The sequence below is a fragment of the Columba livia genome, chromosome W (assembly GCF_036013475.1).
Source record: "Columba livia isolate bColLiv1 breed racing homer chromosome W, bColLiv1.pat.W.v2, whole genome shotgun sequence".
Lineage (NCBI taxonomy): Eukaryota > Metazoa > Chordata > Aves > Columbiformes > Columbidae > Columba > Columba livia.
In genome coordinates, this window is record NC_088641.1 from 2,528,876 (window position 1) to 2,555,687 (window position 26,812).

General features: G+C 41.1%; 1 protein-coding gene across 6 annotated transcripts in view; it reads right to left on the reverse strand.

Moving 5' to 3' along the window:
• Positions 1 to 26,812, reverse strand: part of LOC135577041 (transcription factor RFX3-like) — a 181,976-nt gene that overhangs the window by 131,980 nt on the left and 23,184 nt on the right. The window contains exon 1 of one of the 6 annotated variants that reach the window (XM_065044672.1): positions 21,927 to 22,730. The exons of the other annotated variants lie outside the window; for them this stretch is intronic. The gene's annotated coding sequence lies outside the window, so the exon portion shown is untranslated. Of the gene's footprint in view, positions 1 to 21,926; positions 22,731 to 26,812 lie in introns of those variants that run through there. 6 annotated transcript variants of the gene reach the window in all.

A 26,812-nucleotide genomic window follows, 5' to 3' on the forward strand; every position in this document is an offset into this window, starting at 1 on the left:
CTGCAGTGGTTTCTCATATATTCTCACTCCTCTCTCCCAGGTGCTGTTGCGCAGCAGTTTTTTCCCTTTCTTGAATACATTATCACAGAGGTGCTACCGACATCACTGACTGACTGGCTCAGATTCAGCCAGCAGCGAGTCCCTCTTGGAGCTGGCTGGAACTGGCTTTGTCGGACATGGGGAAAGCTTCTGGTGTTTTCTCACAGAAGCCATCCATGTAGGTGCCCCCATTACCAAAATCTTGCCACACAAACCAAATACAATGATATAAAAATGGCTTGCTCTCTACCCAAAATGGAGTTTCTCTCTCTGAGAACTGCCCTTGAATGAACATTTCTATGACATCTCCTAGACAAGTTAATGGACCCTCACGGGGGACATATGGCTGACTCTAGACTCAGTGATGCAGAGACTTTGTCTATTGTTGATTTCAAGGCCTCACTCTTGGGAGCGGTTTCAGTGCCTTACTTGTGGGAGCTGGTTTGGTGAGCACTATAATGGTACTATTTTGAATATGTATAGAAGTGCATATATGTATAGATGCACATATAGGTAATTGACCATAAGTGTATTTGCTGATTGTTATCTCCTTATGCAGATATTTTTTAAAAAATAAACACACTTAAACTGTCCTTTCAAGGTAAAGGTGACGTTTTAACAAGGAGTGAATAAGCAATTGCTTTTCAAAAGAAACCTGTGCAATGCAGAGAGCATTTTGAAAACAAATGTTTGGAAATGTTTCCATCATTATGTGATTTTGTTGATGAAAACAGTGCAAGTGGGTCAACTATAAAAAGTCTCATATTTGTGCACTTAAAAAAATGGGAAACAGAATTTTCTAACCTGTTTAAAAACCTTCCAAATGAAGAGTTAAAGCAGGTTTTGAACCCATTTGTTAAAACTATAAAAATCTGTAACACCTTCCTATGAATTTGTGAGAACAACTGATTGACATCGGGGAAGATGAAAATTTACTAGCTGAATGTACTGGGTTTGGCTGGGACAGAGTAGTAGCAGGTATGGGGCTATGTTTTGGATTTGTGACCAAAACAGTGTTGATAATACATGGATGCTTTAGCTATTGCTGAATAGTGCTTACACAGAGTCAAGGCCTTTTCTGCTTCTCACACTGTACCGCCAGCGAGTAGGTTGGGGATGTGCAAGAAGTTGGGAGGGAACACAGCTGAGACAACTGACCCCAAATGACCAAAGGGATATTCTGTACCATATGATGTCATGCTCAGCAATAAAAAGCTGGCGAAGAAGAGGGAAGGGGTGGCGGTTGGAGTTATGGTGCATGTCTTCCCAAGGAACCGTTACATGTGATGAAGCTCTGCTTTCCTGGAAAATGGCTAAATATCTGCTGCCGATGGGAAGTAGCGAATAAATTCCTTGTTTTGCTTTGCCTATTAAACTGTCCTTATTTCAACTCATGAGTTTTCTCACTTTTACCCTTCCAATTCTCTCTCCCATCCCACTGGAGGGGGAGTGAGTGAGCAGCTGTGTGGTGCTTAGCTGCCTTTCAGGGTTAAACCGCAACACCAAATTTCAGCAAAAATTGTGCATAATTGGTGGATGGGATTGAAAACTTAGTATCATGATTTAGTAAGCGCAGGCAATGATGCACTTCTTCCATTTGGATCCATGTATCTTTGTGAGGTATCTTTTCCAGCTGTGACAGACATTAAAACAAAGTATCGAAATAAAAACTGAACTTAGAACTAGATCTTTGAATCGCTGTATCACAAAGTGTTAAACCAAGATTTTAGAAAATAATGAAGCATATTCAATCACATTGCTCTCACTAAAAATTATTAATATTTTTTAGCAAGAGCAAAAAGGGTTTGTACCATTAACAAATAAAATAAAAAATATTTTAAAAATATTGATCCTTTCATCTTTCATCCTTCATCCTTCTTTAATTTCTTTTTTTTGTGTATGTGTTATAATGTATATAGTATATTAGCACAGTAATATATATATATATATATATATATATATAAAATTTATAAATAAATAAATAAATACACGTGTAGTACATGCTCAAAAACTTTTGTACTGATAGGGGTGTGTTTGGAGGCCACTGTTCTAGACTACCAGGTGCATACAGAAGCAAACAGTGCTGCATTATTTATTCTAACATTCTTAAGAGCTTTAAACTAAGAAGTGAGGAAAGAAGTTTGGGAAACATTCATGTAAACTCCACTCCTGGTTTTAAGTAAATAAAATCAGGTAAACAGGCGAGTAGAATGAAAAACAGTAAAGAGTTCAGTATTACTATTGATGAGAAGTCAGAAAATGACAGGTAATCAAAGGGCTATCTCTAATCTGGTTAGAAAACTGAATGGAGATAACAAATACAATATTTGTGTAACAAACATCAAGGATTTGGGACAAAAGAATGAAAGGAAGCTAACTACTTTGGTTAAATTACTGAAACTTGAGATGAGAACTGAAATATAATAGCATAGCCATCATTACTGAAAAATAAGTATTTTTTGATATAGATTTTCTCACAAGACAGCAATAAAGATAGTAAATGTTTCGCCAATGTTATTAAGATAGATTGTAATGATATAATGAAGTGTTGCATGGATAAAAGGGAAACTTGGTCTAATTCTCTGGAAAAAGCTGATTCAATAATCACTTTTGAGAACCTGCTAGAGGGCAACAGATTGAGTTTGGATAAAGGTCTATGTGACATTTCAGAGATCTATAGCAACAACAATTTCTGTTAGCATTTAAGAATCATGTCTCAGATATAGGTTAGAAAACAACAGTCACAAATGCCAGTACAACTCCCATATTTCTAGTTATTTCAACCGAGACATTTCTTCTTTCTTCTTTCTTTCTTTCTTTCTTTCTTTCTTTCTTTCTTTCTTTCTTTCTTTCTTTCTTTCTTTCTTTCTTTCTTTCTTTCTTTCTTTCTTTCTTTCTTTCTTTCTTTCTTTCTTTCTTTCTTTCTTTCTTTCTTTCTTTCTTTCTTTCTTTCTTTCTTTCTTTCTTTTTCTTTTTCTTTTTCTTTTTCTTTCTTTCTTTCTTTCTTTCTTTCTTTCTTTCTTTCTTTCTTTCTTTCTTTCTTTCTTTCTTTTTCTTTCTTTCTTTCTTTCTTTCTTTCTGTACTTAAAGGGGGCTTATAAGAGAGACAGGGACAGACTTTTTAGCAGGGCCTGTATGATAGGACAAGGGGTAATGATTTTCAAACTAAAAAAAGAAAGATTAGACTAGATATAATGAAGAAATTTTTTATTATGAGGGTGGTGAAACACTAGAACAGGTTGTCCAGAGAGGTGGTAGATGCCCCATCCCTGGAAACATTCAAGGTCATGTTAGATGGGGCTCTGAGCAAGCCGATCCAGTTGAAGATATCCCTGCTCATTGCAGGGACCTTTAAAAGTCCCTTCCAACCGAAACCATTCTATGAAATAAACCTAAATCAACCTGAAGTATCTGATGCTATAATCTCTAATGGTTGTGCAGAACATTGTTGAGGATTTTTTAGACTAATATTATATAACTGCCACTGGGAGATAAGAATATTTCATTATGAGAACCGCTTTAACAAAAGTATTGTTTGAATTTGGCAGGGATGTCTACCATGCAACTTCTATGACCCATTCATCCAAACCAAGGTACATAAACCTTCAAATACATACCACAAGTGACAGACACTTTGTAAATGCACACAGGGAAGCAGAACGACCAGAAAGTGGGTCTTGCACTATTTACAATTTTCTCCAACTAGGAATTGTACATCTCAGAGCTGTAAAGTTCTGACAGGCATGTTTTTTTTCCTCTGGGCCAATTTAAGAAAAAAAGACAGACTTGACTGAAGTCAATATACAGAAATCAAACTTCTTGTAAAAGAACTGTATTGTCTCAAGATGAGCTACAGTCCACCATCCCTCTTTGTGATTAGAAAACAACTATAATTAATTCCTTTGAACTTCTTAAATGCCTCTTTCACAAGAGGAAGCAAGATTTTTTAAGCAGGCTCTTCTGAGAAAGGTCCCCAAAATGAGGGAGGAATATGAATAGAAGAATAGGGTTAAAAACTACAAAAACAAACAAACCAAAAACCAGCATCCTGGCTTGTATCAGAAATAATGTGGCCAGCAGGAGTAGGGACATGATTGTCCCCCTGTACTCGGCACTGGTGAGGCCATACCTCAAATACTGTGTTCAGTTTTGGGCCGCTCGCTACAAGGAAGACATGGAGGTGCTGGAGAATGTCCAAAGGGCACTGAAACTGGTGAAGGGTCTAGAGCACAAGTCTTATGAGGAGAAGCCGAGGGAACTGGGGTTGTTTAGCCTGGAGAAAAGGAGGCCGAGGGGAGACCTTATCAGTCTTTACAACTACCTGAAAGGAGGTTGTACTGAGGAGTATGTCGGTCTATTTTCCCAAGTAACAAGTGATAGGACAAGAGGAAATGGCCTCAAGTTGCACCAGGGGAGGTTTAGATTGGATATTAGGAAAAATTTCTTCATGGAAAGGGTTGTCGGGCATTGGAACAGGCTGCCCAAGGAAATGGTTGAGTCACCATCCCTGGAGGTGTTTAAAAGATGCATCGATGTGGCGCTTAGGGACACAGTTTAGTGGTGGACTTGGTAGTGTTAGGTTTATGCTTGGACTCAATGATCTTAAACGTCTTTTCCAACCTAAATGATTCTATGATTAATTTCTTAGTACAGGATAATGAACCAATTTGCCAGTTAATCTTTTTTAAATTTAAAATACTAATTTTTATTTTGGCACTGTTTGCTACAGAGTTAGCCGAAGAGAGCTCACAATGCTTGAATCCTTTGAAATTTCAGCCTTTTGAAATCATTAATACTATTTCATATGTATGTATACAATGAACAGTGGAAAAAATACAGTGAAAGTGAAGAACTCCATCTTTAAAATTATTCCTTCAGGCATCTACTATGTCTTAGTCAAAGATTTTTGACTAAAGGTCTTTATAGAAGGTCTTTATTCTCATTAACTACTTCTCTACTTTTCTTCAGCCACCTCATTATCAAGATAGTCCAGAAACCTCACGGTGGGATCACAGTGAATTGTCTTTCTACTGCCATGCACATTCTGACATCAAATTCAAAGCTGTTTCCTATGACAAATACCAAAAAGTTCTAAAACCTTTTTAACACTAATACACAGAATTAAAACAAAACAAACCAAACAAACAAAACAAAACAAAAGCAAACAAACAAAAAAACCAACAGAAAGGTAATTAAAATATCGAGGCATCCACAGAGAAAATATGACCAAGTAGTCCCAAAATTAACAACTGCGTGACTATTATACATAAATTATATTAGTTTATATTGACAGATTTAAGTTCAAGTTAACTAGCAACAAATGAAGATGAAGTAGAGAAGTTGGAGTCCAACTGAATTATATATTGAAATGTAACTTCAATGCTTTTACGGGATATTATACTGATTCCAGAATAGGTAGCTGGAGATACACACTCATGCATTTTCTCCTCCTAAATGAATCGATTCCTGCTGGAAATAATTAAACTAGATTTTGTTATTTTATATGTATATCACAAGAACAGCAATTATGGACTTTTCCTCTTGCTGAGTTGCATATGACAATCCAGGCAGAGAGATAAGAGGTAAGGTCAACAAATGCCTACAAAAACTGAATCAACTTTCCATTGAAGATATCACAAAATTTAAAACACTAGGAACAATTTAATTACATTTCAGATCTGAAAACAGAAAGGAGTAGAAAACCACTGCAGAAGATGCTAAATAAGAAGAATGAAACAAGAAGGAAAAAAAGTATTTTTCAGAAAACATAGGAAGAACCCACTCTAGTAGTAAAATAATTAAGTCCACAAGGTGGCAGAAAAGAGACAGAAAAAAAGCCAACAAATCTTCTTTAGTTATATTAAGAGAAATGTCTAGCTTTAATATCACTTCACCTGGTAACATGACAAAAGATGGTCAGAAATAAAACTTGAAATAAGACACTAATTCTTCCACTATAGCTCATTTAATATGCTTGCAATCTTGTATAAGGATGTATTAATATATTTAAAATAGTAATGCAGTTTAAAATATTTCCTATGAACTTTCTACATAGTGTGGGGGACTACGGTGGGTCCGTGGATTCCCTGACGGAGGGTATGGAAACAGAGATTGGCCTCAAAGATATTAAGGCGTACCCGTGAGAAAGAAGGGAGTAAAAGAGTAACATTGATGATAGCAAAATTAGCCAATGATATGTTACTATTGCAGCCTGTAACCAATAGCAAAAAGACACTTGAGCTGGTAAAGACTATATAAAAAAGCGTTTGCGGCAATAAATGGAGACTGCTGTTTGTACATAAGAGGAACTTTGTCTATGTCGTTTGTCCGTCTCAACCGCAACATATGGTGACCCCGATGTGATTCAAACACACCAACTTGATCCTGCACGAAGAAGGATCCTGCATGAAGAAGAGACAGCGGCAGAGCTGTGACAGCCGACGACGAGCTGGAGGGACAGAGCTCGGTGTAACTGATAGAGCAGCGGGCAGAGCTGCCAAAGATCTGGATCCCTGAAAAGACACGGACACCAGGAGTGGAAGGTGAGCCACCGGGAACATGGGAGGGAACCTCTCTAAAGAAGAGGGTATTATATTATCTACGTGGAAGTTGCTTCTGAAGAAGCGGGGTATTAGCCTTTCTGCAATTGACTTTACGAAAGATGTTACTATGGGCCAAAGCACTACCCAAAGATCCAAAGAAACAACTGAACTGTTAATGACATGGCACTTGTTGCTAGAGACTTTGAGAGCATAAAAAGAGCAATGGAAACAGGCAGAGACAGCGGGGTGGGGGGCGGGGGTGGCTTCCCTGGGCTAGATTTGGAAGAAAAAAACAAAAATGAGCACTGTTCTGACTGTTCTGAACCCCTCTGTTACTAATGATTCTCCAGCACCGTTCAAGTCCGCGTTATCTGATGACTTGGATGAGGATGAGGGTCCGCAGCATTCTCTTGAAAATTTAAAAGGAAAAGGAGTATGTGTACGTGTTGCCCCGAGATCAGATAAAAACCATGAAAGACTCAAGCAAAATTAGACTTATGCAATGTAACAGCTCTAGATCATTTAGGACGGAACGATGGGGATTCGTTGAAAGGGGCGGGTATCCCCCAACTCTTAGAAGAGACACTAATTGACACACCACAATTACAGGCACAATAAGTTTCTGAAATCCTGAGGCAGTCAGCAGACCTTGCATATCAAGCTATGATGAAGGTGCCTGAAACCGACAAAGCAACCAAATCATTTACGACAATTAATCAGGGTCCCAATGAGAATTACATGCAATTTATTGACCGTCTTCAAGAGGCCATCAATAAGCAGGTTGAAAATGTAGAAGCTACGGGAGCACTAATGTTGAAATTAGCAGTAGAGAATGCTAATGTTTGCTATCAACGTGTTATCTGCGAGTTTTACAGTACATATTACGTGCTTCTGTGTATTGCCTCTCTGAAAATCATGCAGCTTGTCAGGAATGTGAGTTAATTGTTTTACTGGTTGTTGTTACAGTTGTTTCTTTGTGGTATTGTTTGTGTAAGTGCTCCGTAAACCTTCTCCCCATTTTTCCCACTCGCACTGCAAGCAGCCCTGTGTTTCCCCCTCCTCCCTCCTTCTTCTCACGGTTTTTACTTATGAGATGGGGTCGGAAATGACTGTTTTCAGTCGTGTTCCTAAGAAATCGGTATTGGGAGGTGTTTTAAAAGGTCGGAAAGCACTTGGAAATATGAGGAAAGAGGATCTTGTGAAATATTGAAATCCGTGTCGGCTGCTGTATAAGTTAAATGATTGGGAAAACTGGCCAGAGAATAGAATCTTTAAGTACACAGCAGTCATAGATGTTTTCCTTATTAATCTGTTCTCTTTGTAGGTATCCATTTAAGCATATTGCAGTTTTAATAAGTCTTTGTCTGTTATATGGTACAGTAAGTTCACAGACTGTTAAATCATGAGAATCCATGGACTCAAAATGTGTGTTTTGTGATAATACAAAAGACCATGAGTAATTTAGCTCTTTGCTGCGTGAATGTGAGGATGAGATTTTTGTGTGTAATAACTGTTGCTTTTCTTTCTAGCATGCTAGCTTTATTCCAGCATTCAGACTTGCGCAACTCTGTGACAGGCTGTCTCTCGGTGCACTAAATTTGGCTCTTTTGTATGCATGCCGAGTAAAGAATCCTGGTTTTGGGATAACAGTTGTATCACCCCAGATGAGACACTAATAAAAGCCTTGCCCAGTCCAGCTTGCTAGGGCAGCGGGGGGCGGGTGCCAATGGGGCTCCAGCGCACACTGACCTGTTTTGTCAGGGAGACCCAGCGGTGCCTCCACCTGGCTGAGCAGTAAGCGGCCCAAAGGTGCAATGCAAAAATCGAGATATTGTCTTGAAGAAGTGTAACTGTGATCCATCTGCATATTTCAACTTGATGTTTGATTTTCATATCTGAGCTCAGTAGTTTAGTTTGCATATATACATATATATATATATATTTGGTACCAAAATAATTTTGTTTGGGGAGATAATTACAAAATGGGAACCGGTTCCGCTACTAAAATACCACCTTGCTCCCCTTTAGGATGCATCCTTACACATTAGAGTAACTTTGTGGTCTGAGTTATAGCGCTGTATTGCAATTAATGTTAAGGAATTAATGCTAAGGAATGTAATGATTGCTGAGCTAATTGGAATTGCATATAAAGTGTATTATGTTTGGAACAAACTGGAAAAACAAAAATGCAAATGCAAAATATCCTAGGCCTGGGCTGCACAGCTTGAACATAAATTTCAGGCCTGTGTCAAGCTGCAAGATAAACCTAGCTCATTGTAATCCAGCAGTCTGGCAGCTCTCACTTAGCACCAGCGATTATGCCACCTGCGTGGCCTTGGCTGTGTCTAAACTGCAGCAAGAAGAGAAAGAAAAAAGAAATAGAAAAACCTGGCTGCCCACTGCTGGAGCGGTGAAAGGGGGGCTTTATTCTCCCCCCCTACCCCCCTCCCCAGCAATGTTGCTGCTCGAGAACTATAATACAGAATGAAGGAGTCAAGAGGGTGAAATTTAATAGACTTATTCTGTGGTAACTGGTTGTAAGAGACTTCTTAGTAAATTCACCGTGTGTATGGGAATGTAGTGCAAGAACGGCGAGGAGGTTAGTTAAATGTAAATGTTTTACTGACCTTGTGTGCTTGATGAGTAGAACCTCTGTGTTAGATAACATAGGCCTGTGAGAAACTCTAGGCACCTTATCACTATGTCTGAGATTCCTGCTTTGTTGTGAGAAAGAGCGGGAGGCTGCGCCTGCCTGAAGCCTTGAAATACGGGCGAGCTCAGCAGGCCCAGTGATCTTCCAGCAGGGCTGAACTGACCAGCGCCTGCATCCCCACCTGTGTCGCCTCTGCCTGGGAGCTTAGGTGCGGCTTCGGAGATCCCCCAGTAGAGAGGTAACTAAAATAAAACTTGCTCTTTGCAATGCATTCGTGGCCTCTGGCTCTTCTTGCGACGTGCCTGCATATGTGTACACATTTGGCGTTGGTTGGCAGTCGCTAGAACCAGCCATGCTGTGGTTTGGAAAAACACCGGGGACAGGGGAGGCCTCGAGGGTGACTCCCCAAATTCCGGGATGGCCCAGTACAGAGCACTGGGTTCCCGTGGCTGCTCTCCTGTCTGAATTGGCTCCGTCGGAGGCATGGCCTCAGACTGATGACGGGGCAGGTAATTCAAGCAGTTATGGTAAAGTTTCCATGGAGAGCAGCATCGACATCTTCTCGCAAATTAGCAGGGAGATTGGGATGGAAATATTTGGAGTGAATCCTCAGGCTCTAATACTGAGTCTGAATTTGATCCTGACTTAAATGGCAGGGAGGTGGTGGGAGCACAACCCCCCATACAAATGACGCAGCAGCACGAACAAGCAGATGAGGGGGGGCAGATCACACGTACTCACTCTCCGAAGGGGTTAACGGCATTTTCAGAGATCTCTCAGCAGACGAGCGGGGAAGGAATACCGGCACAGATTTTGCCAGCTTGGGATAGTGGAGATGTGTCTATCCATTTATTAGCAGATGAAAAAGATTTATTAAGCCCTATAGCCAATGATGATCAGATACATCAACGATATGCTCAGCTGCAAACTGTCAGAGGTCCAGACAGGCAAGATATTGTTGTGCCTACGCTATATCAATGTTTGTGTGCAGCAGTTTTAACAGCATATGCTGAACCTGTTGAATCCGTGTTGTCCCATGGAAATTGGTGCACAATGGAGGAAAGTATTGATTTAGTGCGGCAGATGGGGGTGGCGTATGCATTGATTATGGGATCTGATTTGGACAGGGTAGCAGTGACAAGAAGTATTAAAATGCAACTTTTGAGGGGAGCGCCTGCCTCACTAATACTCGTGATTCTGCCAGCAGTGACAAATGCTACAGGTAATGCAGGCACTCTAGCAAATGCCTTGAGGGGAACTGGGGCTGTAATTTCAGGACCCTCTGTTTGGGCGGTGGATAATGGAAATCCGGCAAAACTGAAAGTGGAATGTGGAAAGTGGAAAGTGGAATGACTTAGTACAAGCTGGTATCCCATGATCGGAAATAGGTGGGATCATGCCATCAGAAATTTTTTGCCGCTTGCAAAAGTTAATGCTTATGCAAAAAAGCCGACCAGCCCTAGCCCCCCTGCCAACACTGCACCCACCCTCCACCCCACCTGCCACCTCAGTGCAAGACCAGTTTGCCTTTACCTGGCAGCAAAAGCAATATACTTGCCGAGTATTGTCACAGAGATACAAACGCAGTCCCTCCGTTTGCCACCAAATGATAGTAGCTGATAGAGCACTATGGTCGGGTACTGTTACTGATTGCCATTATATTGATGATCTGTTGATTATGGCAGTGTCACAACAAGAAACTGAAACAGCTGCTGAATTTTTGAAGGTGCATTTGCAGGACCAAGGCTGGGCAATTAATCTGACTAAAAAGCAGGGCCCTAGTGCTACTGTACTATTTTTAGAAATAGTTTGGCATAGGCAGCTTAGAGCAATATCAGATAAGGTACAGCACACAGTCCAGCAGTTTTCCGTACCAGCTGCAATAAAACAATTAGGATTTTTAGGGCACTGGAGAATTTTCATCCCTACATCTTCTGTGGACGAGGATTCCCCTTGTGAAGGGTTAATAGCAGAGCACAATAAAGTTGATTCACTCGAGTCTCAAAACAGTAAGGAAGCAGATAATGTGACCTCTGCCGAGCTGCATGCTCAAGCTCTAAATGTGCATATGGCTTGTGGACATGGATCAGCTTATGTTGCACACGCATGGGGCATTGCTCATATTCAAACCCCTTTGCTGTTATATACTTGTAAAACATGCACACATCATTGTGCTGCTTGTACACAGCTACTTTTAAGAGCATGGGGAAAGGTAAAGCTGTGTCAGTGGGCCTTGAATACCCGTCAGGTTGATTATATTGGCCCCCTACCCCCGTCTAGGGGGTGGCAATATGTATACACTGCTGTGGATACAGTGTCAGGACTAACTACAGGGGAAATGAAATTATTCACACCAATGGATTGTGAAGTGGGACTGCAGCCTATTGATCTAGATGTAAAAATTCATATGACTCCAGAGAATGCTGTATGGTTTTATACCCTGACTTCTCCTCTTATGTTACATCTTTTGCTAATATCAGGTTCTCGAGTTCTTGTATTTCAGGTATCTTCAGTGAACACCTGTGTTTTATCTAGAGGAGACAGCACCGGAACAATGTTATTGGTGTCACAGACCCAACATCCAACTGAAGTCCAGTCTGAAAAAGTGCAGGCCATAACTTTCCAGTCTGTGTGGGCAATTAACCCACAGCAGGTTGTTAAACCCAGAGTGATACCAGCTGAAGGAGCTGGAGCAGCAGCCTATGTATTACTGGAAGGTGACAACACTCCTGTTGATTAACTTAGATTTGTCCTGGTAAAGTTAGTTTTGTTCAGCTGCTACCATACCCTAATAATTTGCCTTTAATGTTTAGAAGAAATTAACGGCTGCAGATCTCTTAACAACGTGTTTCACTAGCATGACAACCCTCATAGCTGTATTACAGAATTGTGCTATGCTAAGGGGTTTTAACATTAATGTTTCTTATTGTTGTTTCTCTGAGTAGGTAGTGGCTGCAAATGCTGCTTTGATTTTGAAGGCATATGTTGCTTCAACATAGATGATGAACTAGCCAGCATGGAAGACAACATCTCATATCTTTGGAACTAATGCAGCAAGTGAAACAATCTAGTGATAATGCCTGGCTGAATGACTCGTTTAATTCCTTGACAAGATGAATGGGACACCTGATTATTGTAGAAATTATGCATTATTGTAGAAATATGTTTTTTCTTTTTCTGTACGTGTTTATTGTGTGCCCCTGTAAATTGCTCTGTGCTACACCTCACAAGTCCAAATGAACAACTCTGGCTTTGTCGGCCCCAGCAGAAGCAAGTCACATGAGCGAGGGGGTGGAATGTATGGGAATATAGCAGAAGATTGGCGAGGAGGTTAGTTAAATGCAAATATGCTCAAGTGACTTGCACCCGTCTGTAGAAAAAGCACATACATCACACTAATTGTTATACTGACCTTGTGTGGTTGATGAGTAGAACCTCTGTGTTAGATACCAGAGGCCTGTGAGAAACTCTAAGGCACCTTATCACTATGCCTGAGATTCCTGCTTTGTTGTGAGAAAGAGCGGGAGGCTGCGCCTGACTGAAGCCTTGAAATACAGGCGACATACAGCACCAGGTGACAACATACTATCTGAATATTTTGTAAATAATTAAATTCAAAATTTTAAAAAGTCTATACTAATTTAACAGTAAAAAACCCATTCCCAAACTCCACTTGTTTCTGATTTTTTTTTACGAACAATAATATTGTATAATAGTATAACTTTGTAGTATTTTACTAATATCTAAAATCACTGGGGTCTGTTTCAAGCAAAATTAAATAAGAAATGGTGGGTTTTTTTGTATATATATAAATAAAATGTCTGTCATCGTAATACTTAAGTGCTACAACTATAGTAGAAGCACATAGAAAGAAAAGCGGACATTTAAATAAGTAACCCCTAAATCATTTATGATTAAAAAGCTCGAGAATAAGTCTTTAAACTCTCCAAACCCCACCTTAATATCTATATATTGAGTGCAGAACACAAACATAATGGGCTAACAGAGAGATTTTACTCAAGAGAAGGCTGCTACATCAAAGCTTCCTATATCTTTGGTTTTAACATTACTATTATATCTGTTAACCACCTGTTATAATTTCAGATATATGCCTGTAGGAAATCTGTTAAACAGCTCATTCCTAATTACTGTCAGAGACAAAACAATACCTATACAATACAATACTTATGCAAAACTTGAAACCATATGATAAATGCTTATTTAATTTGGATCACATCTTTCATTATATTGTGGCAGTAAGCAGTGCAGGGAAATGTAGCAAAAAGACCAGAAATTACTAAGAAAATAATAAAGCAGCTGAGATATCAGCCAAATATATTTCAGAATGGCTCTTCTTGGTGACAACCAATGGTAGGACAAGGGGTAATGGGTTCAAACTGGAACACAAGAGGTTCCACTTAAATTTGAGAAGAAACTTCTTCATGGTGAGGGTGCCAGAGCCTGGCCCAGGCTGCCCAGGGGGGTTGTGGAGTCTCCTTCTCTGCAGACATTCCAACCCGCCTGGACACCTTCCTGTGTAACCTCATCTGGGTGTTCCTGCTCCGGCGGGGGGGTTGGACTGGATGAGCTTTTGAGGTCCCTTCCAATCCCTGACATTCTGTGATTCTGTGTGAAATAAACAGACTACACTGACAACTTCATGGCTACCAAATTTAGAAGATCTCACTCAAACTAGATCAAAATTATCAAATATGTCCATAAAGAAAGACTTTATGTCTCCTTATAGTGGCTGTTAGATCATGTAAAGCTTGGTTCTTATAGTTTTTGTACTGTGTTTGGCTCGGATAGAGTTGATTTTCTTCATAACAGCCCATATGGGTTTTAAAACATATGAATTAGACCTAAATACACCAAAGATGCAGATAAACTGTATGTTTAAATGTGCCCTGCAAGTCCTAGTTATTTCCAGGTATATGCTGGCTGCTTACTGATCCATTTTAAGACAACTTCTGGCTGTTTACCTGATTCAATAGATTTGCTGGTCCAGATGACTGAGGATCATTAATGTAGGGGTGTGCTGTGGATATTTAGTTTTTTGATGTTCCAATTGACTTGTAAAGATTCAGATTATTTTAACCAGTTCATTCAGAATGCAACTAATAGAATTCACAGTTTTCTCATAACTTTATAGAACATTACTATATGGAACATTCTCATATATCACTTACTAGAGGGTCAAATATTCAACTTGCAATAGAAAGGACTTTATTCTTTTTAGTGTTAATCTCCCATGTTTACACAATAATTACTGATATTCCTTTCCACATATTTTAACTGCTAATGTTATGAATTTCACCTTTTTTAAAGGAATTACAAATCTATGTAGTAGATAAAACATTTTTATTCCTTAATTCTGAGATTCCTTGTGCTAGGCAGACCAAAATCTTATTTTTGAGAGGAATACTGGTCTATGTGGTTGTCGAGGGTTTAGATTGCGGGGTGACAATAAAACCCTGGCAGATGTATTGTTAACCTCCTCTCCTCCCCCCCTTCCCCCTTTTGCCCCTCCCTCTCCTCCCTTGCCCACTCAGGACAGGCCATCGGGGGGAAAAGAAGGACAGAGAGAAGAGAGCTGGAAAAATTAAAAATGTTTTACTAATGCTACTAATAAGAATAGAGAAAATAATACAAAATATACAAAACCAATCTTGAAAGTCTCAGCAACTGCAGAGCTGGCACCCGAAGTCCTGGACTGGACTCTGCAGCCAAGCCAACCGGAGCTGGATTCAGTCTGTCACTAGGCCTCAGTACGCAGGGACGACGAGCAAGGTCCTCTCCTAATGTCGGCCATAAGGAAAAGGGAAAAGGGAGAGGGACAAGATCCTCGTGATCTCCCACTTTTTATATGAAGTATTCACGTGAATGGAATGTTATACACAGTTGGTCAGTTTCTTGGTCACCTGTTTCTCGTTGCCCCTCTCACGAGATGTCCATCTGTGCTTATCAATAACTTCGCATTCCATTGCTAGGTTTACAAAAACATGTATCCGGTTCTCCAGGAAAATGCAGCTAATATGAAGGCTTTAGCTGACAGGCAAATTCACTAAAAGAGAAACTTGTTTTTTAACCAAACCAGGACAGTGGTGAAGACACTTGTCTAAGAATCTGAATATTTAAATTTAGCACCTCGATTTCCCAGTCTTCCTTTCATGACGGTGATTAACTCACTTTGCTTGCCCAAGTTTCCCATCTATAAAATTGAGACAACTGTAATTCTCAGCCTTGCAGGCAGAAGAGGAACTTGTCATGGTTGAGACGGACAAACGACATAGACCAAGTTCTTCCAGGATGAAAGTAGTAGATGCTATTTATTGACACAAGTGCATTTTTATACAGTTTTACCAGTTCATGTGTCTCTTCACTATTGGTTACAAGCTACAGCAGTAACATCGCATTGGCTAATTTTGCTATCATCAATGTTACTCTTCTACTCCCTTCCCTCTCACGGGTACACCTTAATATTTCGGGATACTCCTTTACTCCCATCTTTCTCACGGGTAGGCCTTAATATCTTCAAGGCTAATTTCTGTTTCCATGCCCTCCGTCAGGGAATCCACAGACCCACCGTAGTCCCCCACAGGAACTACACTGAAGTCTCTGATTTGCTGAGATACAATGGTAAAAGGATAATAGTATACAGTACATTAAATAGATTCGTACTCTGATTTCTGTGCCTGAAAGCACTAACTAGAACAAATGAACTGTCAGAACTCATTACCTATCCACATATGCTCTGGTTAATAGTTAGGAGTGATAAATCAAACCCCATGTGTCTTGTCACTTAACCCAAAACAGCCTTACGGTAGATACAAAATACTAATAGCAATTATCTAAACTTACACTTAGGCAGCCATTTTAGAATACCTCAGCAAAAGATGGTCATTATTGAACTGTAGATCATTTAGTAAGATAAACCATAAAAGGTAGTGTTGATGCCAAAGACTGACTTTCCTCAGGGCTGAATAACAACCTTGACCCTCCTGGTGCCAAGAGACTCAGTACTGATGAAGGCTACATCAGAATAAATCTTGGAAGGAGTGCCGCAGTCTTGCTAGTAGTAGGTGTTTGTTCACCACACTGTTATGAAGTTTGTACCTTGAGGAAAATTTATCGATAGTTCCCTAAGAAGAAAGGACTCTCTTCCACTTGCTAAGAAACATGGATTTACTTTTGTTGCTTTTAATAAAGAGGTAAGAAGTCAAATTTCTGCTCCAGGATCCAAAATAAGTATTGTTTACCAAAAGACTGAGGATCTATGGAGCTCGGTGCACTTTTAGAAGAAGGAAACGGAGAACATTTTAAAGACAAGTGACTTCATGTATACCATAACAACTTTCTGCATAGCAGGAATTAAAATCTTCAAAATCTTCAGTGTAAAAACAGAAGCTTATTTATCCTGATTTTACAACAAACTAACAGCAGTAATCAAATACAGCAAAGATCTATTTTCAGTAGTCAACAGTTATACAGTTTCAGATACACGTTGCTCTCTGTCTGGTATGAAATCAGAAAAACTAAGAGGCTAAGACTGACTGACTGTCCAAGTAACACCTCTCTCTCCCCTCCCCAAGACACTGAAAGAGGAAACATGAAAAAGTCTACTGCACAGAGAACAGGCCAAGAAAACAATAGAGTCTCCAGCTCTGAATCATAGAATCATTTTGGTTGGAAAAGACCCTTAAGATCATAAAAATCATAGAATAGTTTGGGTTGGAAGGGACCTTCAAAGGTCATCTAGTCCAACTCCCCTGCAATGAGCAGGGACATCTTCAAGTAGATCAGGTTGCTCAGAGCCTCGTCCAGCCTGGCCTTGAATGTCTCCAGGGATGGGGCACCTACTACCTCTCAGGGAAACCTGTTCCAGCATCTCACCACCCTCGTCATAAAAAATGCATTCCTCACGTCTACCCTGAATCTCCCCTCTTTTAGTTTAAAACCATTACCCCTTGTCATGTTGTAACACACCCTTCTAAAAAGTCTGTCCCCATCTTTCTTACAGACTACTTTTAAGTACTGAAAGGCTGCAATAAGGTCCCCCCAAAGCCTTCTCTTCTCCAGGCTGAACAACCTCAACTCTCTCAGCCTTTCCTCATAGGAGAGGTGTTCCATCCAGCCCTCTGATCATCATGGTGGCCCTCCTCTGGACCCTCTCCAACAGGTCCATGTATTTTCTGTACTGAGAGCTCCAGAGCTGGATGCAGTACTCCAGGTAGGGTCTCATCAGAGCAGAGGGGCAGAATCACCTCCCTTGACCTGCTGGCCACACTCCTTTTGATGCAGCCCAAATTACGATTGGCCTTCTGGGCTGCAAGTGCACACTACCGGCTCATGCCCAGTCTTTCATCCACCAGTACTCCCAAGTTCTTCTCCACAGGGCTACGATCAATCCCTTCATCCCCCAGCCTGTATTGATACCAGGGGTTGCCCGGGACTCAGGACCTTGCACTTGGCCTTGTTGAAACTCATGAGGTTTGCATGGGCCCACTTCTCGAGCTTGTCCAGGTCCTTCTGGATGGCATCCCATCCCTCAGGCATGTCAACTGCACCACTCAGCTTGGCGTCATCTTCAGATTTGCTGAGAGTGTACTCGATCCCACTATGCCATTGATGAAGATATTAAAAAGTACCGGTCCTAGTACAGACCCCTGAGGGACACCACTTGTCACCGGTGTCCATCCAGACATTGTGCCATTGACCACTACTCTCTGGGTGCGACCATCCAGCCAGTTCCTCATCCACCAAACAGTCCACCCATTAAATCCATACCTCTCCAATTTAGAGAGAAGGATGTTGTGGGGGACCGTGCCAAAGGCTTTACAGAAGTCCAGATAGATGATATCAGTAGCCCTTCTTTTGTCCACTGATGTAGTTACTCCATCGTAGAAGGCCACTAGGTTGGTCAGGTAGGACTTGCCCTTCGAAAAGTCATGCTGGCTCTCTCTAATCACCTCCCTGTCCACCATGTGCCTTAAGCATAGCTTCTAGGAGGATCTGTTCCATGATCTTCCCAGGCACAGAGGTGAGGCTGACAGGTTGGTGGTTCCCAGGGTCCTCCTTTTTACCCTTTTTAAAAATGGGTGTGATGTTTCCCTTTTTCCAGTCACCAAGGACTTCACCTGACTGCCATGACTCTTCAAATATTATGGAGAGTGGCTTGGCAACTACATCAGCCAATCCCCTCGGGACATCTCATCAGGTCCCATGGACTTATATATGTTCAGGTTCCTTAAGTGGTCATGAACCAGATCCTCACAGTCGGAAGGACTTTGTTCCCCCAGTCCCTGTTTTGCAGTTCATTTTTCACTCAAGAGGTGTGGGAAGATAGCTTGCCAGTCAAGACTGAGGCAAATAAGTTGTTGAGCACCTCAGCCTTCTCCTTGTCTTTTGCTACCAGTTTACCAGATCATCGAGTCCAACCATTAACCTAACACTGAAGATGCACAACTATCAAGAGACAAACAGATACAGAGACAGCTCTTCAGAAAGAATTAAAAGATACATCATGGAGGGAAATATAGGAGCTACCAGTATAATTTTGTCTCATCATGCCCTTAGAGACAAGAAGCGCTGTCGCTTCTCTTCAAAGCAGAAATTATATTCACAGAACTCATCTTTGATTCCTGAATGTCCATTTCATTCTCTCTTCTCTTTACACTTCTCAGTGAGTATTTAAGCAGTCCCTCAACAGCTCATCAAGAGACTGTTTATGCTCACTTATAACTATATGCTGCTCCCCCTTGTGACCCAATTTACTGTTGGATAAGATTCTAACATCACAAACATTTCTTGCAGTTGATGGCTGTGCCTCGGTGTACTGGAATTCTATTTAAACAGCTGCTGTAAATTAAATTTCTCAAATCTATGAGACTAAATTATATATCTGAAGTGAGCATCAATTTGAATGATACTTTGATTATTAAACTCAAAATCAGTTGACCTAATCCACGACACATGCACCTTACATACTGAAGGAGAAATACAGAATGAAACTGACATGTCTAAGAAAAAACTGCAATGTGAAATCAAAATGGATTAACAGAAGAATGCAACAGTCAACACAAGATGTCTTAGAACATTATTACCTGATGTATGATATTTTTCCAACAAGTTTTCTCACAGATACTAAAAATAGCAGTCAGACCAAATACTCAGAATATTACTTATTTTGAAAGAACAAGTTAAAACATACTGTCGTGGTTTAACCCTGGTAGGCAGCTAAGCACCACACAGCCACTCACTCACTCCCCCTCCAGTGGGATGCAGACGAGAATTGGTAAAGTTGTGGGCTGAGATAAAGAAAGTGTGTTGGTTTGACTGCAAGCAAGTTAATTTTCCTCATGCAGTTAGAAACTTTTCTTTTTCGTACCTAGCACGGTTGTTGTTTGGATTTAGTTTGAGAACAAGAAGATAACACCCCAGGACAGAGTTAATGTTTTTCAAGTAATTTTCCAGTATCTTTGAGTTGGAACAAAGAGAATGTAGGAACTTACTGTTATCTTAGTTGTTGTCTGGGAGCCAAGGTCTTTCTGAGCTCTCTGCCTCCAGGCATGAGGCAGCTAGGAAGAGGGGTATAGATGGGGCAGACCTTGACTGACACCCAGATTGATCAATAAGAATATTCCATGCCATCAGTGTTATGCTTCATATTAAAAGAGAGCTGGGATTTTCTGGCTAGGGAGAGACGTTCTGGTTCTGCTCCATTTTGGTGGAATGCCATTTAGAAGTTCCTTTAGTTTGGCCTTTTGCCATCCTGCTATTTTGCAGTGGGCCTCCAGGCCTTTCTGCATTTTCCCCTCTCTCCCTGGGATCAGTTGTTCAGGACCAAGGTACTCTCTCTTCCTGGGACTTGCTGCTCAGCATGGACAGAGTTCATGAGAAATTGCACTGAGTATCTTTTATTTTTTATTATATTTTCCATTTTAATATATATTATTACTGGTAGTAGTATATTACTGTTATTTTGTTATTTTATTAAACTGTGTTTATCTCAATCCATGAGTTTCTCCCTTCCTTCCCTTCTTCTTCACCTTCTGGGGGTGGGGGGAGTGAGCAAGCGGCTATCATGGCTGTGATTCCTAGTTCGCATTAAACTGCAATAGACAGTTTGACAGGTAAAGCAAAAGCCATTCACACAAGGAATTCATTCACTACTTCCCATTGGCATGCAGGTGTTTAGCCATCTCCAGGAAAGCAGGGCTTCATAACACATAGCAATTACTTGGAAAGACAAATGTTATAACTCCAAATGTCCCTCCTTCCTCCTTCTTACCCCAGCTTTTTATTGCTGAGCATAATGTCATATAGTATGGAAGATCCCTTTGGTCATTTGGGGTCAGCTGTCTCAGCTGTGTCCCCTCCCAACTTCTTGTGCGTCCCCAGCCTACTCGCTGGCGGTACAGCGTGAGAAACAGAAAAGGCCTTGACTCTGTGTAAGCACTGCTCAGCAGTAACTAAAACATTCCTGTATTATCAACACTGTTTTGGTCACAAATCCAAAACATAGCCCCATAACAGCTACTATGAAAAAAATTAACTCTGTCCCAGCCAAAGCCAGCACGATAAGTCAGGACCACTATCACAACATGACTTCTGTTCTCTTATCCTTTTACTAGTTTCCTCTCAACTTAAAGCATTACTGTTGATATTCCAGGTTCAGTGGTTTAGGATGGGAGCTGCATCACCAGTCAGATTCCCATTCCACCAAAGCAGCTAGATTCTTCTGATTCAGTGCAATTTATAAAATCCAGGGCAAAATGTAGGGGAGAAAAGGAAATGGCATTTTCTCTAAATTTAGTAAATGAGAAGTTAAGCATTAGCATGCTTAACACCTCCTTTTACAAGCAAACTTTCCCACCACATCAGGTAGAGAATAACATAAAATAAAAACAAATAGATGCACTCAGCACAACTAGATATTGCACTATCCAGCGAAGTCAGAAGAATGGAAGGTTTCTTGAAATAATTATGTATTTTTATAACAAAATTGAACAGGTAATTAAACACAAGTTACTTTTCTGACCAGAAAACATAGTCCTGGACATAAACCGACTTATGACCCAGCTTCATCCACATTACACAAAACATATTTTCTACAAGCTCATGCTTCCTTAATTCTCAAGGTCAAGACAAATGCACAGCACAATGGAAAACTCTGTTTTTTTGTTATTTTGATTTAAAACATAAAATCATTTTGGAATGAGTCTTCAAATACTTCTTAGTCAAATACCCAACACCACTCTTGAAGTTCCACCTTTTTTTAAATATACCTCAGATTCACAACTGACTCATTTTGACATGCGTCTCTTTCTTCTATCATTATCTGTCACTTTTGAACCAACAGACATAAATTTATGGACTTGAAAACTCCATGTCTCTTAAAAGAGCCACCAACAAAGACTATTTTCCTGGTTTTGTTCACTCCAGATAAAAACAGTACTGATTCACAGAAATACTGTGTTGTAGTCTCTTGCATCTGCCTTTCCTGCATAAGACATTTTAGCTTTAAAATCCCCAGTGACATATCATAAAAAGAGATGCAACATATTCAAATAGGGCTTTGTCATGGGCAAAGCAGTCTCAATTTGGGTAGTTTTTACTTAATATACTGCCAAATAATACATCTTATGGGAGGAGGAATAAAAGGGAAAAAAAACAGGCACAGAAATAAATACCTTTCCTCCCCTTTTTCCAGACTTGACTTCAGCCAAACACCTCTTCATTAGAGGTGACATTCAGTCCATCGGTGAGGCGACAAGCAGCACAGGAGATCAGGGTCATTGTGTAACAGTTTTTGTCTATCACCCTGTACTTCTTTACTCATTCTCCGCCCTCAAGATATGCGTGGGAACGTGACTCAAAACAGTCACAACACGAGTGTGGTGTGTTTAGAATAACATTTTTTGAAAAAAACTGTCTAACCTCTTGGTCCAGCCGTGTATCTGTAAACCTATAAATTGAGAACTGTTAATAAAAGAGAGCTCAGCTCTGCCTGGCTCTGCTCTTGCTGCTAACAAGAACTCTGTGCCTGTGCGTCTCTGTCTGCGTCTGTGTGAATCGTTCCTCATCGCCGCACCTCCCCTGGCACATCTTCCTGCCATTCCCTCAGGTTCTGTCACCGGTCGCCAAAGAGAAGAGATCGGCGCCTGCCCTTCCTCCTCCCCTTGTGAGGAAGCTGTAGACCGTGATAAGGTCTCCCCTTAGTCTCCTCCAGGCTGAACAAACCAAGTGATTTTAGCTGCTCCCCATACGGCTTCCTCTCCAAACCCTTCACCAACTTGATAGCCCTTTTCTGGACACTCTCCAGTAGCTTAATATCTTTTTTATACTGTGGCACCTGAAACTGCACACAGTGCTCCAGGTGATAGACAGTTTAGTAGAAATGTACTGCGTAGACAGCAATGTACTGTGTAACTTGATTGCGGTTAAGAATGTATACAATGTGATCAGCTTAGCTAACAGAAATAGGGGCTTAAAGAGGAACTTAAAGAAGACCACCTCTCCCAGCCTTAAACGCATCCTGGCGTGAAGCAAGCTAAGCAAAAAAGCATGACAAGGAGTCACGTATCAAACTGTTTTCAGGCCAAAGAGCAAGAGCTTATGAAAGTTTGCCAAGAGGAAGACTACTTACTTCAGCCCAAAGACCACAATAGACAACCACCAGGAAGCAGCGCGCACGTGCGACGAGGAGTGAGGATATTAAAATTACTTCGGGGAACTAACTGTAATATTACCGCCCATTCTAAGAAATACCATGAATATGTATGAACTAACTGGCATAAAACAGCAAGCTTTGGGCAAAACAGGGTGCAAGCTTTGGGAGCGATCCCCTTGCACCCTGGCACCAGAATAAACATACCTGCTTTATAACTCATCTCGAGTCGAAGAGTTTATTCCGCACGTCAATTTTGGTGAGCCAGGCAGGAGAACCTCTCTGCTTGACTGTAGGACCGGCCAAGAGGGGGACGTCTTTGGCACGTCCCAAGACCTTCTCAGAACTCCCTCCCTCGCCTGATCACTGCAGGAGTAGACAAGGACCGGCTGCGGATCAGGTATGTGATAGAGTGGGGGAACCTGTAAGCCATGAGGAGACGTCCTACGTGAGGTAACGAGCTTTGCTTGCCCCCCCCCCCCGGTTCAAGTCCTGCCGTGGGTTCGAGTCCCACTATGATTAAGACCTTTATGACATCTTGACCCATGGGAATTGAAATCTATATTGTTGTAACTATAAATAGGGTATTCATGGTGATAGTTACAAGTTGTACAATTAAGAAGTTCTTGTTCCCAGTACCGTGTGTTGTATGAGAGTTTTGAGTAAGCGAGATGCAGTCTGACTGCGAAGGGAGTGTGGAGTCCTGATCTGTGGTTCCGTATTCTCCGTGAGGAGAGTGGCCAGAAACAGACAAAGCGTATGAGCAAAACAAACCTTGGAAGTGTGTTGTTTGAACCAGATGCCAATTTTGATTGTCCTATACACAGATCACAGGAATGTAAGCCTATATATTGTTTTGAATGTTTTGGCTGTAGACAAGACGTGTGGGTACAGTTTGGGAACAATTTTTACTGTGATGTATGCCAGGGAAATTGGTCGGACTGGGACAAGTTTGGGCGTTCAGGCTTAATTAAGCAGGTATTTTGTGGAAACTTAGTGTAAAGAATCAGTGAGACAGACGTTGGTAATATGGGAAGAGAAGAGAATAGGATTGAAGTTACTGAAGGAAAAGCACGAACCAGTACTTGTCTGCTTTGTCATCACTGTTGTTTGTTTATATGTGCTAAGTGTTCTAAGTGTTATAAATATATTATCTCCTTTAACCTGAGACAAGAATTTTGTCTTAGTAACTGTCTAAACTTTAAGTGTATCTGTTGTGGGACGAATACCCCTTTTACATCTCCTGCTTTGGGTAAACTATTATTGCTGTCGATATAGTTGGGCAGTATTTTTAAAATAGTCATGGGAGGACAACAAAGTGGTGGGGTACTGAAGAAACGCCCCTTAGGGTGCATATTAGCCCATTGGAAGGAAATAGGAGGACCCCCGGGAGGGAGTACAAGCAAAAAGATGCTGATAAAATATTGCAATCAATGGTGGCCCCTATACAAATTGGACAATGGCAGAAAATGGCCTTTCAATGGGACCTTAAATTATAACACCCTATTACAATTAGTGTTATTTTTAAACAGAGAAAGGAAATGGGATGAGGTCTCCTACGTGGACATGTTCTTTACCCTTCGAAATCACCATGAGTATCAAAGGGACTGTGAACTGATGCCCCCACAAGGCCCTCTCCTCCTCCTTTAGCTTAAGTAGATGCACACTAAATATAATGAATTATTTAGAGACATAAAGTTGTATGATTTTCAGTATACTCTTTGCTTAATGTTACTTAGTAAGCTAGATTTGCTAAAATTTTAAGCTGTAAAGTTCTGCTCATATTTACTAAAAGCAACTACAAACTACACTGAGCACTTTTAAGAAAAGGCAAAACAGTATCTGCAAGGCTATGGACCAAAAACAATGTCTACAACTGAACAAAACAAAGGCCCACGTGGAATCAGAGAGAGAGGATCCAATGTGGAGCAAGAGGACCCCAAAGTGAAATATTGCTATTGGACTGAATCATGGTGTGAATGGTCTGTAAAGATATAAAAGTTTGCAGTTTTCTGTGCTTGGGGGGACCTCTGCGCAGGCACCCAGCTTGAGCCAGCCCTTCTGCTATTCTACTCCATTAATTTTTTTTATTTTCTAAGAATTTTGTCTCCTGAAAGTCTGCTCTGCATACAGTTATCAGGCCTCGCCTGAAAGTTTGCCTCTGGAGTTCTAAAATACAGACTCCAAAGCGAACGGTTATCAGGGAGGGAAGACGCCTGAAAGTTTGCTTCGTGAACGGGTACAGGCCTCACCTGAAAATTTGCATCTGGAGCCCCTGGAATGAACAGTTATCAGGGAGGGAAGGCACCTGAAAGTTTGCTACGTGAACAGGTACGGGCATCTGGAGAGAAGGTAAGCAGCATTCGGCTTGGCATATTTCCCCCATGCAGTAAATAATAGAGTGAACCCACCACCGAACTCTTTTAAGTTGCGCTTCTCTTTAAGAAATATAAACCTTGTTCTGCAGCAAGCAGAACCCTAAATTACTCCCCCGCGACACTGATGGAGGCTCCTGCCTTGCAACTGCCAAATACTAAAAAGCCATTCTGGCTCTTTTCTCACGAAAAGCAAGGAATAGCCCTGGGAATTCTGGCCCAAAACTTGGGGCCATACAGGTGGGCGGTGGCATAGCAATTAGATGAAGTAACTAAAGGATGGCCCAGCTGCCTAAGGGCTGTAGCTGCACTAGTGCTAAATATACAAGAAGCACGCAAATTTACTCTAGGCCAGAAAATTACATTATTGATATCCCATACTGTATCTACTGTATTAGAGGTAAAAGGGGGACATCGGCTTTCCCTGCAAAGATTTCTTAAATATCAAGTCATTCTGGTAGAACAAGATGATGCAGAAATAATAGTAACTAACATTGTCAATCCAGCAACTTTCCTCAGCAGAACCCTGGGAGAACCAGTGGCACACGACTGTCTGGAGACATTTGAAGCAGTTTACTCCAGCTGACCCGACCTGAAGGAGGAGCCGCTAGAGGATGCTGAGGACTCCTGGTATACCGATGGAAGCAGCTTTGTCCGACAAGGTCTCCGCAAAGCAGGATATGCGGTAACTACCACAGACCAGGTAATAGAATCTGCAGCCCTTGCTCCGAATACCGCGGCACAAAAGGCAGAAATAATAGCCCTAACCCGAGCGCTAGAATTAGCTAAAGGAAAGAAGATTAACATTTGGACAGACTCTAAGTATGCCTTTGGAGCAGTCCATGCTCACGGAGCCATATGGAAAGAAGGAGGACTTTTATTTGCCCAAGGGAAACAAATAAAACATGCTGAAGAAATCCTTAAGCTCCTAGATGCAGTACAGCTACAGGATAAGGTAGCTATCATGCATTGCAGGGCTCATCAACAGGGAAGTACTGCGCAGGAGCTGGGTAACGCTATGGCGGACCGCGAAGCAAAGAAGGCGGCTGAAAGGGGTGTATTCGAAGTGCAGTCTTTGGTCCCAGACTATAAAGTACAAATTGATGGTAAGCCCAGGTATTCTAAAGAAGATCAAAAGTTAGTAGAAGACCTATATTGTGCAGGCAATTTACAGAAATTTAAACTCAATGGAGCCAAGTAGTAGAACTGAGTACTGCAGAAGAAACTGGTGAATTATAGGGGAACAAAGATCACTAGTGGAAATGTAGAGGGTGTTTTTAAAAGATGGGCCTAATTTGAAATGACTGAATCTCTGAAATATGGTCCATCTTTTTGAAACACCCTGTAAATCTCTCATGGCTCCTGTCATTAGACACACGCATACCATCTTGTTTGTAAACAAGAGGTGCCTGGACAGGAACCCGGGATCAGCCAAGTATGATTGTCAGTGGCACAAGAGGTCCCTGTGTCCAAGTGTGAAAAATGCAGTTGTGATTCGTGCTAAGATGTTTAATGTTTACAGATATAACCAAAT